The sequence below is a fragment of the Prinia subflava genome, chromosome 7 (genome assembly GCF_021018805.1).
Source record: "Prinia subflava isolate CZ2003 ecotype Zambia chromosome 7, Cam_Psub_1.2, whole genome shotgun sequence".
Lineage (NCBI taxonomy): Eukaryota > Metazoa > Chordata > Aves > Passeriformes > Cisticolidae > Prinia > Prinia subflava.
The window spans coordinates 36,462,069-36,479,557 of NC_086253.1; positions in this window are offsets into that span (position 1 = coordinate 36,462,069).

Below are 17,489 nucleotides of genomic sequence, written 5' to 3' on the forward strand. Positions count from 1 at the left end.
GCACAAGACATTGCACTACTCTCTCATACAGTGAATTTATGGCTGAACACGACTGACTGCTGCTCAGAAAAAGGCTGCAAGAAGGAGTCATTATGCAGAGCTTTGCTGCTGCTGTACATTGTTCAAACCCAAAGCTGAAGACAAAGGTAGTCAGGTTTCTAGAGCAGAGGTTTTGCCTTGAAGAAAGACAAAACCAGTTGCAAATAGTAGGAATGACTTATCTTAGTGCAATCATCTTCTGATAAGAGCCTTTCCAGGAAACAACATATCCCCACAACTGATAAGCTGTGAGTGGGCTATAAAGGGACCAGTCTCCTTTCCCCCGCTGGTAAAAGCATATCTGTGCTGAAAAGATTCAAATATTTAATGCACAAGTGACAGCCTGATTGTGTGACCTAACAAGAAAGACATTTCCCATGGGAAGCTCTGAGGTCTTGTTTTTGTTCACTGTGTCCCTCGTGCACTCATGTTCAATGCCTCTGAGTAAATTTCTCCCAAGAATGGCTTATGAAGGAATGAGAAATGCAGTCACTTCTGTTCAATGGAATTTACTTTATCACAAAGCTGAAGATCTTCAACTTTCTCAAGAACAAACATATGCCATTTATTAAATCTTAAATAAATAAAGACCAAAGGCAGCCCAAATATATAAGGGGGAAGTTGCAAACCTGACTGTAATTGCATTCATCATAATCAGCTTTACCTAAATTACTTACTTTTCATCGCTGATCATAAATTTCTGGAGCAGCACTATTCCACCACAGTTAGATGCTTTAATGCAGAACTTTTTATGCATTTCCAAAATTTATATTGGTGAGACAGAATGGCCCTGAACTTCAAAACCTAGGAGGAACACAGAATGAGAATTACAATAGTACCTGTAATTCAAATTTAAGAAAGGATTCTAACAAGTTCATAAAGAGTTGCTCTAGAGGGTTTTCCTTGGGCAAGATGTCCAGCAGGTCAAAGAGATATAATAAAATACAAAACCAAATTCTAATTAAATTTTGTTCTTAGCAACAAAACAGAAGCAGGTATTATATATGAAGAGTAGTGTCTACTCACATCTGGCTTCAATTGCACACAGTACATGTGGGAGCTGACTGGAGATGTCTCCCAACTCTGTAGACAGTGACATGGCAGCTGGGCTTTACCTGAGCTACCTCTGTGACCCTTCACAGACACTGGAGAACACTGAAAGCAGGTATTTTGTCTTACCCATTGTAGACTGAGATTTGTTGTGCCATAGAATGACTATTTATCTATTCTGCCTATAAATGAACCCAGATGACTAATTCTGATTATGATATTTGTATTATGGTTGTCAATATTTGGTCAGTTATATCCCAAACAAACTGTCTTTACCAGTAGCACTATTCTTACAACAGAAATACTAATTTTTGTGTCTTGAATGTATGCCTGATCACATCTGTGACATGGGTGCAAAATATCATAACCATAACTTTTACCTTATACACTATTAGTGTGACTTAGAAATACCATGTCGGATCTATAGTGGCAACTGTCAATAGCAGTATTATTTCTACGGGCTTTTTTTTTTTCCTGGGTATGGGTGACTGGAAGCTCTTTTCAGCATGCTGTGCTGACAATCCTATGGGCATGTTCCTTTTATGCTATTGTGATTCATTTAAAGGATCACAGGACAAATTAAACTGCAGTATCATGCTCTCATTAAAATATAACTAAATTGCCTAGTTTTGTTGAAAAATGTATGTATAAAGGTTAAGAGATCAATTTACTTCAAGAGTCTGTCAGTATCGAATCTTTGAGTCTCCAAATATTTTTAAAACTAATGTGTTAGAACATGAGGGAATATTGGGGGAAAAAAAAAGAACAGGAAAAGACACAATCCAACAGCACAAAGTCAATGGGAAATTGGGATGAAAATCTTTTTTGGGAAATGGAATGAAAATCTTCCGTATGTTTAAAATCTGACAAGTGCAAGGGTTCAGAACAGCAATATTTCAAATATAATGATGTTTAGAAAAAAATAGCTTGAAAGATAGAAATTATCTTAAATATTTTAAGATATATTTTTTATTTTATCTACATTTATATCCAAATTTTACTTCAATTTAGGATTTGGAGAGAAGAAATTGTCGTAAGTACTAAGTAGGTAAAGAAGGCCAGTTGTCAGAAGCTGGCAGGCAACAGTTCATAAATAATGAGAAAATATCTTCTACAATGAGAAAATGTCTTCTATAATGAGAAAATATCTTCTACACATGAAGTAGGAATTGTTGCGATGTAGAAAGAATGGAGCAATAAAAAAAAATTTGGAAATAGTTATTTAAATTAACATGTCTGGAGACTGTGCAATGATATAAAAGGGTGGAACAAGACCAAAGACCAATATTATACTAGCACGTTTTTTACATTTCACTAATATATGACTCATGGCAAGCACCAGATAAAGAAAAGCAATCAAAGAAAATTGAAGTGCAAGTTGAAAACAGTTGTACAATCAAAATTAAATCTAACCACAGTTTTTTATCAGGCATAAATGAGATGCATGCAGACAATACCCCTCGGAGAACATATTCATCAAAAAAGACAGAAGACAAAAACAAAGAAACAGACGTGAAGTGCTAGATAACATCTAGAATTATTTGCTATGATAAAATAGTCTCTCAAGTTAAAAGCAAATTCTATCCTCCAAGGAAACAGGTCTTCCTATTTATGTCATCATATGGCATGAAATCAATTTTTTTTCCATGGAACCATGAGTACAAAGACCATTTGACAGTTGAGAAACTTGGCAATATTCAACAGTGGTATAGTGGCATATTTTAAGAACAGCTAAGGCCCCAATTTTTTTCAATTGTATTCATTGAAGATAAATTAACCATGAAATGTAATTTAAAACTCCCTTTCTGGGAGCCTTTTTTCCACCAGGAGACGTGCCTAGTCTTTGAATTTGGTCTAAACATTTCTAGGGGAACAAATAAAGTTTCAAGAGACACCATAATTCCTTGCATACTTATTAATATTTATTATAATATACTTTGCAATATTAAAGATATTTTACTTAAAAACTTAATTTCTCTTAAACTATTCTTCAGTTCCGCACAGATATAAGTCAGGAAAGCAACCTTCTCAAACAGAAAGATGATACACTGAATTGCACTGAAACATAGTTAGCACATTGCAGCAGTGTTCGTTACCAAAACCTGCTTTGTTTGTCCAGTCATCATTCAATGATTTTGCTAATAATTGTTATAGTTATTAACATAGCTTTCTCAGTTCTCATAGGAAGTTCAGTATGTGAAATTCTTAGAGTCGTTTAACAACACATTTTCCTGATGGCACAGATTTCTGCAGGAAAGTTACATCAAGACAACCTGACCTAGGCTGTAAATTTACCATCCTCAAATTTAGCAGCAGTCAACAACACAGAAAATAGGGGGTTTTTTGAAGAAAACAGGAATAAAATAAAAATGTGAAACACCAGTATAAAAAAACTCAAAGCCCTTCCTCGTCATTATTTCCTCCAGAACAAAATGCTGGGGAAGCTCCCTGATGTAAATGCCTACTCTAAATGCCCTTACTTTGTATATATGGGAAAAAGCAAAGTCAGCAAAGTAGAACTACAAGGAAAAAGTTAAATTCTAAATAAAATCATATCATAGAATTTTTTACTCATAATAAATTTATCACTGCTAAAAGAGGCCTTAAAATTACAATTCACTACTTGTTCACCTACCACCTTTTCCATCTTAGCACCAGGTTTTTGCTGATGCCTTTGAACTTTGACCTTTTTGTGACTTAACATCATGACATTTTCTCTAGTTAGTACTTGCTCTGCCTTGATTTGACCTCACAGTGACCTCAGTCAAATTCTGAGAGCTCTAAGTTACCTAATATAGAGTATTTTAAATGCCTGCTCCATTTTACCTTCCATCCCTTACATATCTTTCTATTGAATCGTTTGATAAAGTCTTCATTCTTATGACTAATATGTTCATCCAGGTCAGGTCTACAAGAATGGATCCCACAAATAAATAAGGAGAATCAGGCAGTAGCATAGGAATGAGAAGTCTTTGGGTAGTATTTAAATTCCTTGCAGATGTCTCTTTTTCTAGTGTATCCATATGTGTGTCTTATGACTTCCTGTCTTAGAAGACAAAAAGCCAGCCTGGTTGCCTTAGAGACAGCTGAGGTACAGTGTCAACAAAAATGGAACATGCTACAGGGAACTTACAGGAAAAACACACTTAATAAAAGCGTTCATTGCCAATAGCCCACCCCTATAAACATATGCTGGCAACTGAAGATGTAATTGTCTTTACAATACAACCTATTTTTAACCTGAAGCCCTCTTTTTTTAAACTGTGTAGCTGTACTGATGAAAGATGGATCATCTTTGAAGGTGTGCTGAGTAGCTGCTGAAACATGATTTTACTTGACATTGTGGTCACTACTGCATAAAATAAGCTAAATACTGATTTTTAAATAAAGCCTGAAAATATATTAGTGGAAGGTGTATTTGACTTTCTGGACTTGTGAACTGCTGTGAAAATTTTCACTCTGGCATATGACAGTTTCATAAAAAATAAGAAAATTTAAAAATTCAAGAATAATATTGCAATCTTGTATTACACGAATAACACTCAAATCAAGCTTATTAAAAATAAAATCAAGAAGCAGCAAAAAACCCAAACCAAAATATTAACTCAAAAGACCAATACAATAATGAATCAAAACTGAGACGATTCTTGTCAATCACTAACCTCATAAATATGAGGAACACAGCTTTATTCTCAAGATCTTAAGTGAATTTTGTAAGGGATGCTATTTACCAAATGATTTATTTCTTTAGAATAAATATTTCAAGAAGTTCAGTCCTTTTCTAGTGGTTGATTGCCCACAAAAAGTTTTCAGATTACTGATCTAAGGCATTTCTCTTTCAGCCACTAATTAATTTAAGAATCAAAAAACATCACAGAACTTTAAAGAAAAAAATAAAAGAAAAAAAAGCTGTATCTTTAGCAAGAAGAAAATATGACACTGAGAATGTTAAACTACTGTAAAATAATTTGATCAACTTGCAGGAAAGATTCTCAGCTGAGCGAGAAGCAACAGATTTTGCCATTTGCTCAAAAGATTCTGTCTTGCCAAACTCATCTGGGTTGCAAATAAATCAGAGGACCTTAGACTGTGGCTTGTAATCAGCCAAATGTAAAAGAAGGCAACAGTTCCAGCTGAAACAGAAATAAAAGAGAAATACTAATGATATCCTACAGTTATATCAGGCCATATCCACCCACAGATCTGCTGTTGTAATTGAAAAGAAAATATTTTTTAAAAACAGAAAAAAAAGTAAACAAACCCCCTCAATGAAACAAATTGCATCTGTCACTCTGAGTATTTCAGAGCTTATGGCTTTTGAAAGATAAAAAGCAACTGCCTGTAAGCCATCTTCTGCAATGTCCCAAAGAAGAATGAGTGGAACTACATTGAAGTCTTCCCTTCTGTACCAAACCTGTGAATATTGCAATTTGAAATTGAGAGCTGTTTGTGGCTACTAAGATTGACACAAGCAAGAAAGTACTTTCCAGCTCTAAAAATGCTGACTGGGAGGAGAGGAAGCAGAAAGAGAGATGTATTCTAATCTACCTGAAATATTTAGCTTAATTCAAGGTGTAATGTTTCAATGCAATTTTTGTTTTAATTTAATTTGTCCCCTTTTCTTCCTTTATTCTTAGTGTTAGTTGACTCCTAAACTGGAAATGGACATTTCAAAATAGTAATAATAATAAATCTACTGTTTTATCCCAAGAATAAATGAAAAAAAAAAAATCATTTTGTATTTTAATCTCCTTCTTTAAAACAGTCACATCATTTGCTTAAAATTATCCTTACAATATGTTAAAAAGCAACCCTTTTTATATAGTTCTATATACTAGAGAGTCTAGTTCTTCTGTCAGATGGAGAGGAGACAGGAAAATGACCACTACAAATTAAACCCCACTGCAAATTTAAATAGATTTAATTCTGTTCTAAATATTTAATTCTTTTTGCCATTAAAGTCTAGTTATTAAGTAATATCTGATATTTATTAGTAATTGATTGGACTGATTTAAGGACATTTGCCATTTAATTTTCCCCTCAAGAAAATATCTATACATGCTGGAAAGAATGGGTCCAGCTATTTGTCATAATTTTTCATAAGCCACATAAGGGATAAAAGTTGATTAATATTTGGTTACACCCATTTTTACAAAGAGGATCTAGAACATTCAGTAATCAAGGATTTTTTTTGCTGTTTCCTTCTATCCTGATAAACTACCACAGGTTACATTTCAGATGACACCCACATGCTGAGTCTACCAAGTAGACTCAGACATACTCTCATTTAAAAAATCATCAGAAAAAATATTATTAAAAGTGGAAATACATCTTTGATTCATACTCCTACTGCTGAAAATGTAGAAAGAATAGATCTGAAAGCCTTACAGATCACTTTTCATTAATTCTAATACCAAAAAATCAATGGATATTTTTCACAAAGGTCAATTTCTTGCTGAATTGCAAGCTTGCTATTATACAAGCTCAGATATGCATTCCTAAGTGCATCTGATATTTCAGCTGTAACAAAAAAATGCTTTTTTCTGCAACTCAGAAGGAAGTAACATGATGAAAAAAACCCAGACTAGTCTTTGAAAAAGCTTTTGCTTAAAGGATTTTAATATTTTATACACAGTTTTATGATCCATACAACCTTTTTAATGACAAATTTTCTCGATTTTTAGCTTAGACTATACCTCTACTTCTCTGTGCCTTACCACATAACTTCTCCCTGTCAGTCTTGCAGTTTATCTACTGAACCATCATTTGCTCTATCTCTTCTTCAAATGAGTTTCAGCACCAGATGCCCACACAAGCCAAACAGAATTTCCCCATCCCAGGCTAGAGTTGGGTATAATGTCTTCAGTGGTGTAATAAGCATCATTAATGGAAAACATCACTTTGCACCAAGTAACCCATTAGTTTATTGATTTGTGTACCCTCCCTAAGTGTAAATACCTGCTTGTGCCTGTGCTGTGAAAAGGTTAACAGAAGTTCACTTCTTTCTGCTGTTAAATGCAGAATTCAATGGGAGACTGTCCCAAGTGTTTTTACCACTGGTACACATCTATTTAAGTAGAAGGCACATTACAGTCCGTGAGATCAAAATCTCAGGGAAAAATTTCCAGTCAAGCATGAAGTATTTAGCATTTCCCCATAATTGTACTCATCTAGTCAATCCATTGAAAACATCCAAGAGAAAAAAAGTCTCAGTTTACCAACCTGGGCTTGCAATTGACAGAGGAATGCCACACCCATTTCCTTTCTTATTTATTTATTTTTTAAGCACTAAACACCCCACCCTCTGATTCCCAGAAAAAGAATTTGACAATAGACTTTTTAAACTCCATACAAGTTTTACAGATATATAGAGCCAACAGTGTGCATTTATCATTACCTAAAATGTCTCAATTTATTTATGGATAAAGTTGGTTAACACCCTAATGGGGACTGAGCTGCACAATTCAAATGTCACAATAGCCAAAGACAGCTGCCAAGTTCCAATGCAGTATTCCAGAGCCAAGATTATTCTAAAATTATTTTCTATTATAGTGCAAACTAATTATGTATATCAATCATATCCAATTTCAATGTAAAAATTGATCTATTTCCTGAATCTGAAGCTTTTAAATTGCTTTGCTTAAATTTGAATCAAATTAAAATATACAAAAGCATATTTTTTCTTATTATCATTCAGCTGCCTCTCTGCAGGTTCAATCCCCATAAGGGCCATTCACTTAAGAGTTGAACTCGATGATCCTTTTGGGCCCCTTGCAACTCAGAATATTCTATAACTTCAGTAATTAATAGCAAATTTTGTCTATTAAATAACCTTTTAATAATCTCCTTTGAAAAATTTTCTGAAACAACACAATATTTCAGCATTGTAGTGCTTTGTAATTGTTATAATGTTATTATCAAAGAAAAACCATTTGTTTAATAGAATAGGTGGTGCTCAGTTCACTTTTCTTGCTAAGCCATGAGGATATTCATAAGAATAGCTAGCGGTGCTTTTGTCAATCAGAACTGCTTTTTTTGTCTCTGATTAGAGGTTTCATAAAAATATAAGAGGACATCGGTATTACTTTGTGTTCAGACATAAGAAAGAAGAAGTGCTGACTGAAAATGTGCATTGAAACAAGCTTGCATTTGGAAGTTTTGCTTTGACACCGTTGATATGGAGATATGTGTGTACATGTGTTTGAGACATGTGAAGAGGAAAACCAGCCCTTCAGCTTTAGCCTGACAGCCTCTCAAACCCTGAGAGACATCCACGCAAAGAGTCTTTTATCAGTACATCTGGAAATGAGCAGGAAGCTCCAGCCCACTGGAGCTCCACCTATTGCTTGCTTGACAGCCATGGGTTAATGTGTGAGCAAGCAGACAATGGGCAAACCTGACGGGGTCATCATTAATGCAGATAAATGAAATCTAACAAAACACAGGATTTTGCAGGGCTGCTAATGAAGGCTCTCAGGAAGCAATGGAAGGAAGACATGCACTATACAGTGTTCTTTCTCTACTTTAAAATGTCTTGCAACAGGATTGAAATTTTAGACCAAACAATATGCAGGTGAACTCCCTTCAGCCTCTGAGGACAAGAGAATATGACATCTCATTTCCTTCTACTCTTACAAGTAAAATCCACAGCTCAGTTCCTGAGGGTAGAGGTCTAGAGGGATACAAAGGAAATGAAAGGAGATCTCAGCCAATTTAGTTACTAAGTCTTAGTTTCCATTAGAATTATGCTTAATATCATCAGTGTAACCAGTGTAGTATTCTCTGGAACTGTCTCATTCAGAAACACAGCCTTAAAAAAAAAAACCCCAACCCCACAATGACACACAAAACACCCAACCAAACATAACCCGAAGAATCCATCCAAAACCAACCAACCCCAAAACTGACAACACTCTCACTTTCTTACTGTTTCAGGAGCCATCATGTTACCAGACGTCATGTTATCTAACTCCAGTGACAAGTGTCTTTAAGTAGCTGTGCCAATATTGCTCAGCTGGAAAAAGGCAACAAAAAATTGTCAAGAAAAAAAAAGGTGTTCAATAAATCACTTATAAAAACCCAGGATGAAGGGTATTTAGTTATCTGTAAACATATTAATCAAAGAATACTTGGCATGTGAGGTAGACTTCTATGCACTTCAAGAAAAGATCTTGAAATGAGCCAGTCAAGTGTAGTCAGTGATTTCCAATGATACCTACATGTTCTTCAGCAACAGTATTTTGGTATGGGTTTTTTTCTCTGATAATAATAGTGTATAGAATATTTAAAAAAATAATAATAAACCCCCACAAGGGTGCAAAACATGACTAAGTATTTGTCTAACAAGTCACAGATACCAGAACAGCATAGAGCTTATGTATATTTGAGATGGGTTAAAAAATATTGTAGAATACACAGAACTGTAAAGAAATATTTACACATAAGTCAAAGTACATAGAGTAATATGTACTGTACATACATTTATTATATGCACTTACTTACATAAGTACATTCACTTCAATGAATTTTGATTGTTTTAACATTTGTTTTCCTTTTACATTTGTAAACCAAAGTAACTAGAGAAATCAAACATTAATAACTACTTCAGTATGTTATAAATGCCAGGACAAATTTATTGCCAAATTCAATAATTTGGTTTATTAACATCCAAATCACAAAATTTAGAATCAAATTATAACAATTTTAAACAATAAAAACAAAACAATACGAACCCCACAAACAGCGAAACTTACTTGACAGAAGTTCTCCCGGGAAAAGTTGAGCCAAGGGTGACCCCAGAGACACAGGACCTGGCAGCCAGTGTCTCTAGCTGGGTTCACGAATTTGCCATGTTCGAGGCTTGGTTTTTATACTCTTTATTCTGCCTCTGGCAATATTTCCCCATACTTCCCTTTGTTTCTTGGTTAGTTATTCAAACCCAAATTCGTCTCCAGTCAGATTGAAAAAAAGCTCCCCTCCCAAGTCCATGTGTTAATATTCAGTTTTTATGGATCCTTATAGTTGATGAATGTTCGAGATATGGGTGATATTGCTTGATGGTCTGTGAAAGTGGCTCCCGAGGTGTGAGTTGCTGATCCGGCTCATCTCAACAGGTCCCCTCCCAATACTTGAGAAAGCTGCAAAGTCTTTTGTTCCCTTCTGAATGGAGACGCCTGATTTTCAGGGTGCTCAGTTTCACCATCTGCTGCAGAAACCTCCTAAAACATAGACTTTTACCTGATATAAATTTATACAGCTTTATAATTTTCCAGTTTATCATAAGAACATGAATTAATCATCTCACGTTTTTCACAAGTATATGGAAGGTGTTGCAGTAAAAGACCCTAATGAAATAAAGGAGACCAAGGTGAATCTGAACTGAAATTAGAAATTAGTTACTGTAGTTAAAGTTAGTTTATTGGCCCTATATATTCTATGAAAACCTACAAGATAAGAAAATATTAATAGAAGAAGTAGAAAATTGTCAGTTTTAACACTGCAGAAATATACATATGAGCCTAAGTACACAATACTCTGCATTACACATACAGAATATTTTATATAGTGTATGTATAATACAGCAATTTCAGAAAGGGAGCACAAAGAAAGGAAGAGAGAAAGCATTGGATCCACCAATTAATAAAAAGCCTAACATTTTTAGAGAAAAACTAAGTTAGGAAGACTATAATGCACCCATCCAAACTCACAGCTTCACTGCTGAACAAACAATGAAGTCTAGATCAATGCTTAGGCAACATTACATATAGGTATTTCTGTTCTGTGCAGTTTCCAGATTTTTCTTCCCCAAAATTCATTGCTTTCCTTGTGCTCTGTGGTTTCATAATTGCTTTATTGGTATGCTTTTCTTTTATTTCCATTTATATGCAATTGACTACTATTTGTTGACCTGGAAAAGCAACTGATTACATGCCACTTTGGAGGAGTAAGTGATTAAATACTCATTTTCTCCTGAAAAATGTTGAAGATTGAGTTTTGTTTTAATCTGACATAGTCTTGCACTCTTTTAGACTGATTTTTCTGTACATTCATACTTGATTATATACAAGTTTCAGCTTTCATCTATTAGTCTCTGCCTGATCAGGCATTAGAAGACACAGATGGTTTTGATTAAATGATAACTTAAAAAATAAGGCTGATTTATACTGAAACTTTATAAAAACTTATTGCTTTCTTATTTTACATAATAAATTCAGCCTTGATAAATGCCAACTCACAGCTGGTTGTAATACAGAAACATCAAGACAAAATATGTATGTCTTATAAAAGGCACAAGGGGTGGGGTTTTGTGTAAAGATATATTTTTAAAATAGAAATCTAACAATTCTATGAAAATTAATAGTTTTTCTCACAAAGATTATTTAAAAATAATCTTAATTTTTATAGAATTAATTGGAGTGGAAAAAAGTTTAAAACTTTTCATATGATTAATATAAGAAAACATTTGGAAGCATATATCTGAATATTCAAACATGCTTTATACTTCTGCCACTTCTTTACTTTTGCTGCTTCTTTGCTAAGAGAAGTGACTGAAGAAAGCCTCTCTTCTGTAGAAAGCCACAAGACAAACCCACAGTAATCGACTCTGCCAACTGAGAAGTACCAGTGGTGTTCTCACATAAAATGAGGTTTCTCTATTTCAATTGTAAGCCACAAAATTATTTGTATTGCTGCTGGGAACCTTCCAGAACAGACTGATGAACTTGGCCTAGTCTCCTTTCCAGCTGATGCCAGTGTTACTTTGCTCCTGGCAGGACAGTTACTGAAACTGAGTGCAAGTCTACAAAGTAATTATTTAGTCATTTCCAGTTTACTCAGAACTTCAGCAACAACGCTAGAGATGAGCTTGAGTAAGGGACAACATGGAAAAAAAGCAATTTAAAAAAAAAGAGGAAAATAACCCCAACACATTACATGAAGGAAAAGACTGCACTCTTCAAAGGAGAATGAGAGGAAAAACTAACGGACTGAGACAAAACATCTCCAAAAAATAATCTGCAGTCCAAATCCTTTGACAAGTTCTGTTATGTTCAGTTTCATAAAATTACTCTTAAGCACTGGTAAGGCTCTTAGTATTGAGTCCAAATAAAATAAAAGCTAGATATCTAAATAGATGTCTAAGCTACCAAGGAAGTGCTGACTGACTGCTGTTGTGGTGACAAGTATTTGCCAGGTACATATGAAAAAGTTGCATAAAAGTTTAGTGTTTAAAATTGTCTTCACAAGTCTGTCTTAAAAGCTTTGTCTGACCAATATTCACTCACCGCTTCACTGCTTTGGGAAAGAAAAATTCTTTCTGTGTTCTGAGAATGCAGTATATTAATGATTAACCTCATGCATCTTTTCAGGGCTACTGAGACATTTCTTAAGTTTAGCTAACTTAGTAGATCAGCTACTTTATTTTCTTATTTTGAAAGGCCACTAGGACAAGAAATTAAATTGGTAAATTACTGCTCATTCATTCTGCTAATAACATAGAATTAAATTTTTCCATTTTAGAAAATTCAACCCCACGTTTATTGGTTTAGAGGCTCCTGCATTCAGGATCATTCATCTCCCTCTCTATTTATGAGCATTTCTCTACTCTGCTCTGTTCAGTCACAGTTTTTACTGCCATTTCCAAATGCAGGTTCTGGCTGCAGTTGTGAAACAGAAGACAATACCAATACAACACAGTACTATTTTTCAGGTACTACTAATCTCTGTAAAAAGGATACCTAGAGTAACAATTAATTATTCATACAGGCAGGCATTGCTCTCTGTTGCAACAAGTCTCTGCTTTGTGGCTGAGGCACTGCCAACTACACAGTGTCCAGGAAACAGGACACATTCTGAGTGTGTCTGTGCTGATCTGGGGAGTGGTGAGGTCTTAAACTCCACAGTGAATGGCAAAAGTGAGCCCTTTTGCCATTCTCTGCACTGCACTTCACAACTGAAAGGAAGCCCCAGGTAATTCCAGCCACCTTTCTCATCCATAGAAAACCATAGAAACAAAGGAGGAATTCTAGACCTTCTATCTCATAAAGAAGGGTTTAATGTCACAAGCAGACATCAAGGATGCTGCAAGTCTATTTGAGCTGAGATCACAAAAAGAGTAGCACAGCTATAATGCATGTTTTGGAGCACATAGCTAAGACTTCCACATTTCTGTATGCAGTTAGCACTGATTAGAACAAGAGTTGGAAAAAAAAACCCTAGAAAAAGCCTTTTTCATTTCATCATGATTCAAATTACTGAATTTAAGAAAAAAGTCTGTGTACACGAATTCAGATACTCCTCTTCAGTCCAGCTAGGCCTTTACAATACAGACAAACTGTAGGATTTTAGACTACATAAAGAGTACCAACAGCTTAGGTGGTTGTTTACACAAGGGAAAAATAAAGTGCACACAAAATGTTGATATGGGTTCATAATTATAGAGGAAAAATTTATGATGATTAGGATATCCTGCCTCCACCCTATCACATAATTCTGCTTGCCTACCTAAACAAATAAAGTGTTGTATGATTTATGGTTCTCTATGCTAATTAGCCTTCTCTTCATGTTTTCTTTCAAACTCTAAAAACGGTTTTAAAACATTTTAAAATTCATTCTTGTTTGATTGACTAGAGATATAGAGTGAAAGAACACTGTGTAAACTTTGGAAGTAGGAAAATGTGTCAATGATTTAAAATGCTATATCAGCCAAAGGCTTGTTAAATATTCAAATACTTTTTTAAGGGTGCAGACAAAATATTTCATGTAAACTGTTCTGAAATATTTACAAGTGACGTCTCAACTGGTCAAAATACAATGAAAAGCATAAGTAGGGGTGTGTGTGAGAGAGATAGGGAGTTACAAAATGCAGTTCTTAAATAAATTATATTTTAATTGATGTGAATTTGGCAATACTTAATATGCTAATGACAGTCTAAAATTTTTAATTGGTCTGATTTAAGATCAGATTCCCAGACTGTCTGGATTGTGAGGAAAGAGGAAAACCAATTACTTTAATATGAAGCTTTAGGGATAAGTGTTGATAAAAAAGTCTCCCTGCAGTAGAGTCATTTGTGTTTTTGGCTTTTTTACCAACTGTCCCAAGAGCCAGAATATTCATGGTGATTTTTAGAAGCAGGCTGAAGAGTTAGGGGTTTTGCAACAGGATGTTATACTTCAAAAGTTTCTCAAAATTGTTTTCTTGGTAGCTAGTGACAACATGGGCATGGAATATGTGTCCACCAAAATACCACCTCTTCTTTTTGTTAATGGTGAGTTGGTAGTAAATTCTTTGTAAAACAACATTTAGTTGTTCCCCAGGATGTATAAAGTTATCACCTATTCCTGCAGAATAGTGAAAGAAATTCCTCAGAAAATTATGAAATTTTCACCTTATTTAACAGATTCCTGTCTCTTACAAAAAGTAGTAATTTGTAAAGGTTAAGGTCAGAAGCAAATCAAATCAACTGAACAATTTAACCCTGGCTAGAGATTTTACTGTTCTCTTTACAATTATTTTGGTCATTTGCTACACACATTCAAGGTGTAGAGAAGATTTAACAGACCCAAATCCCGCCCTGCCCCATCAAATTCAGACTATACAGTATCATGACTTCCAAACTACTGTTTGGATATAAAAGACAGGAAGGTAATTTCCAGCATCTACTCAAGTGCAAGATGTTAACACATTTCAGTACTAGGTAGAAGAATATCAGTGATGGATGCCATGAGTATCCTGCTGTCATGACAAAAATAACATCTTTCAAACAGCACTTCTTAGCCTGAATAGCAGCTTATATCACATAGAAGTGATGCTAATTCTCAGATACAGAAGATATAAATCTTTATTTTTACAAGCTCCAGTTCAATTTCAGGCTGTCAAAAACTGCTCAGATGCAATTGCTACAATTATTTCACATTACATAATTCTTGAATTCCTGAAGTAATGTCCTGTGAACCCAAACACTTCTGATTCAGTAAGATACAAGCTTAATTTTTACACTTTAACCTGCTACTCCAGGGCTGCTAAATTTAGATCCAGTTTCTGAAGTTAAAATTTCAAATTGAAGCCTTGTATTTATCACCTAATAGAAATATACTTTGAATATTCTAGGCTTTTTTGTCATTTGAAAAAGAAAACTGTCCTAAAAATCCATCCAGCTTCAACAGTGAAAAATGATAGAAAACTATCCTTTCTCTGTCTCAAAAAAATTCTGCTCTGCTTATATTTTTGAAGAGGATAGCAGTGTTTTTCTGGGTATGATATAAAAACCAACTTTACATTTAACATGCAGTGTCTCTAGCATCATTATATACAATTGTGAAAATTTCAGGAAGCAATATAGTGTCATGTAAATTGCATTTTTACTACTACACTAATAAGGTTTTTGACCTGTTATCTAACTGAGAAAGAGCTCTCTAGCTGAATACCAAGACTACCTAGTACTTCATAACCTGCAAAGACGGCTGATTACAATCATCTTGTGCATAAACCAAAACTAATTACTGGATTGAATATTTAAGGAAACAACTACAGAAGAGTGGTTAACTAGAAATAAGACTTAGCTCTTCCTGTGTTTTTATCTTTATGGCTATCCAAATCATCATTTAGGCAGGACATTGCCAAAGCACTTAATAGTGCAGGTGTATCCTAATCAAAGGCATAGTGTGAACAAAACATTAAAAGAAATTAAAATTATTTAATCACTAAAATGAGAGTTTCTGTCTAATAGAGCAGTGTAGATGTTTCAGGTCTGGTGATTTGATTATCTTTCCTGTCTTTCTGGCCTTAATTCAAAAATTTATTATCTCAATATCGGATGAAATAAATCTGAAGGGAAATGGATGTACTCCTCAACTTGGTTTGTTTTGGCATAGTATTCAATAAAAGATATTAATTTAAGTATCATGTGATTTGATAAACCAAGTTGCAATTACTGCACAAAACATGGCATCGTTCTCACTCATTATATCCAGGCAATAACTTTTGCTGTTTTTCATATACGCAGAGATTCTTTTCTTCCCCTGTGAATTTGCTTCCTAATCATTTATTTATTAATGAAAATAAAATTACTATAGAAATGACAGTTTCTGAAAACCTCTAATTTAGCCTATATTAGGCATTTTATTTTACAAAAACAGGAAGAGGATTTTAGTTCACACTGTTTTTAGAAGGTAAAAACAAAACTAGTTCCAGAAAAAATTACAGTTTAAAGTGCTATAATATAATTGGCTAATAATTTAAAAAATACTTATTGTAAAAACAGTATAAAACTGTTCAATTTAGGTATAATCTAGGAGATCTAATACAATAAATATTTTAGTATCAAGGGCTGAACATGAATGTGACAAGTAGATAACCTACAAAAACAGGTGTCAGTGACATGGTTTTCTAAAACTTTACTAATAAAACAATTGCAAAATGAATTTGTGAAAAATCTTACTACAAAGAACACGAGAGATACTTGTCTTCTTCTCATTGGAGGCAAAATGAAAATCCAAGGCAAAAAAGTGCTTTGTTTCTATTATTTTATCCAAACAATGAATTTTGACTACTTTTCTGCTTTGGAAAACAGATTCTTATCTAAGAATGTTGAGACCTTTAAAGGATCTCATGTTTTAGAACAGTAAACTAATAGATAGCATGTTTTCCATGGTCCCGATGTCATAATAAGCCTTACTGCTTAAATCCACAAACACTATTTTGTCTGAAGCCCTACCAGTCTCACCAAGGATTGCTGTCATGATTAGGTAGAAAATGTAATACCATGCAGAGCAAAGCACTTTTCTGCATCCAACACTACGGATAACAACACGCTTTTATTTGGAAAAAAAAAAATCAATCTTATTCTGGACTCCCTGCATTCGTGTTTTTAAAATATTTCACTTGTGTTGAACAATGAAAAGGAACAGGCAATATTTTAGGTTTTATTGATTGACATAATTTTAGCCTGTGCTCTTCTCACTAGCAGCAAGAAGCATTAGAGTGAAAACACTGTAAACCAAGACTGAAAGGACTAAAATTCATGGGAACAAGCTGGAACAAGAAGCACTGTTCAACTAACATAACATCCTTCAAATACATCAGAACAGATGCTTTTGAGATGTTTTTATAAAATTTGGGTGATCCTAGGATAGAAAAATAAACTGTAATATAATTTTTAAGAAGATCGTAAAGAAGAGATAAGTCAACAAGATTTCAGTTCCAAAAGAAGTGGTTACTAGTTGTATGAACAACAAAACACTAGAACTGTCTAGGGATGCTGAACTTCTCTGCTCAGACAGATTTTAAATATTCATCAGGGAAGACATACATAAATAATACTTTGGGGTAAGAGAACACATTAAACTGCTGACATACTCTGAAGGCCTAATTTCTATGTCTTTCTATGGTTTCTGTTACAGAA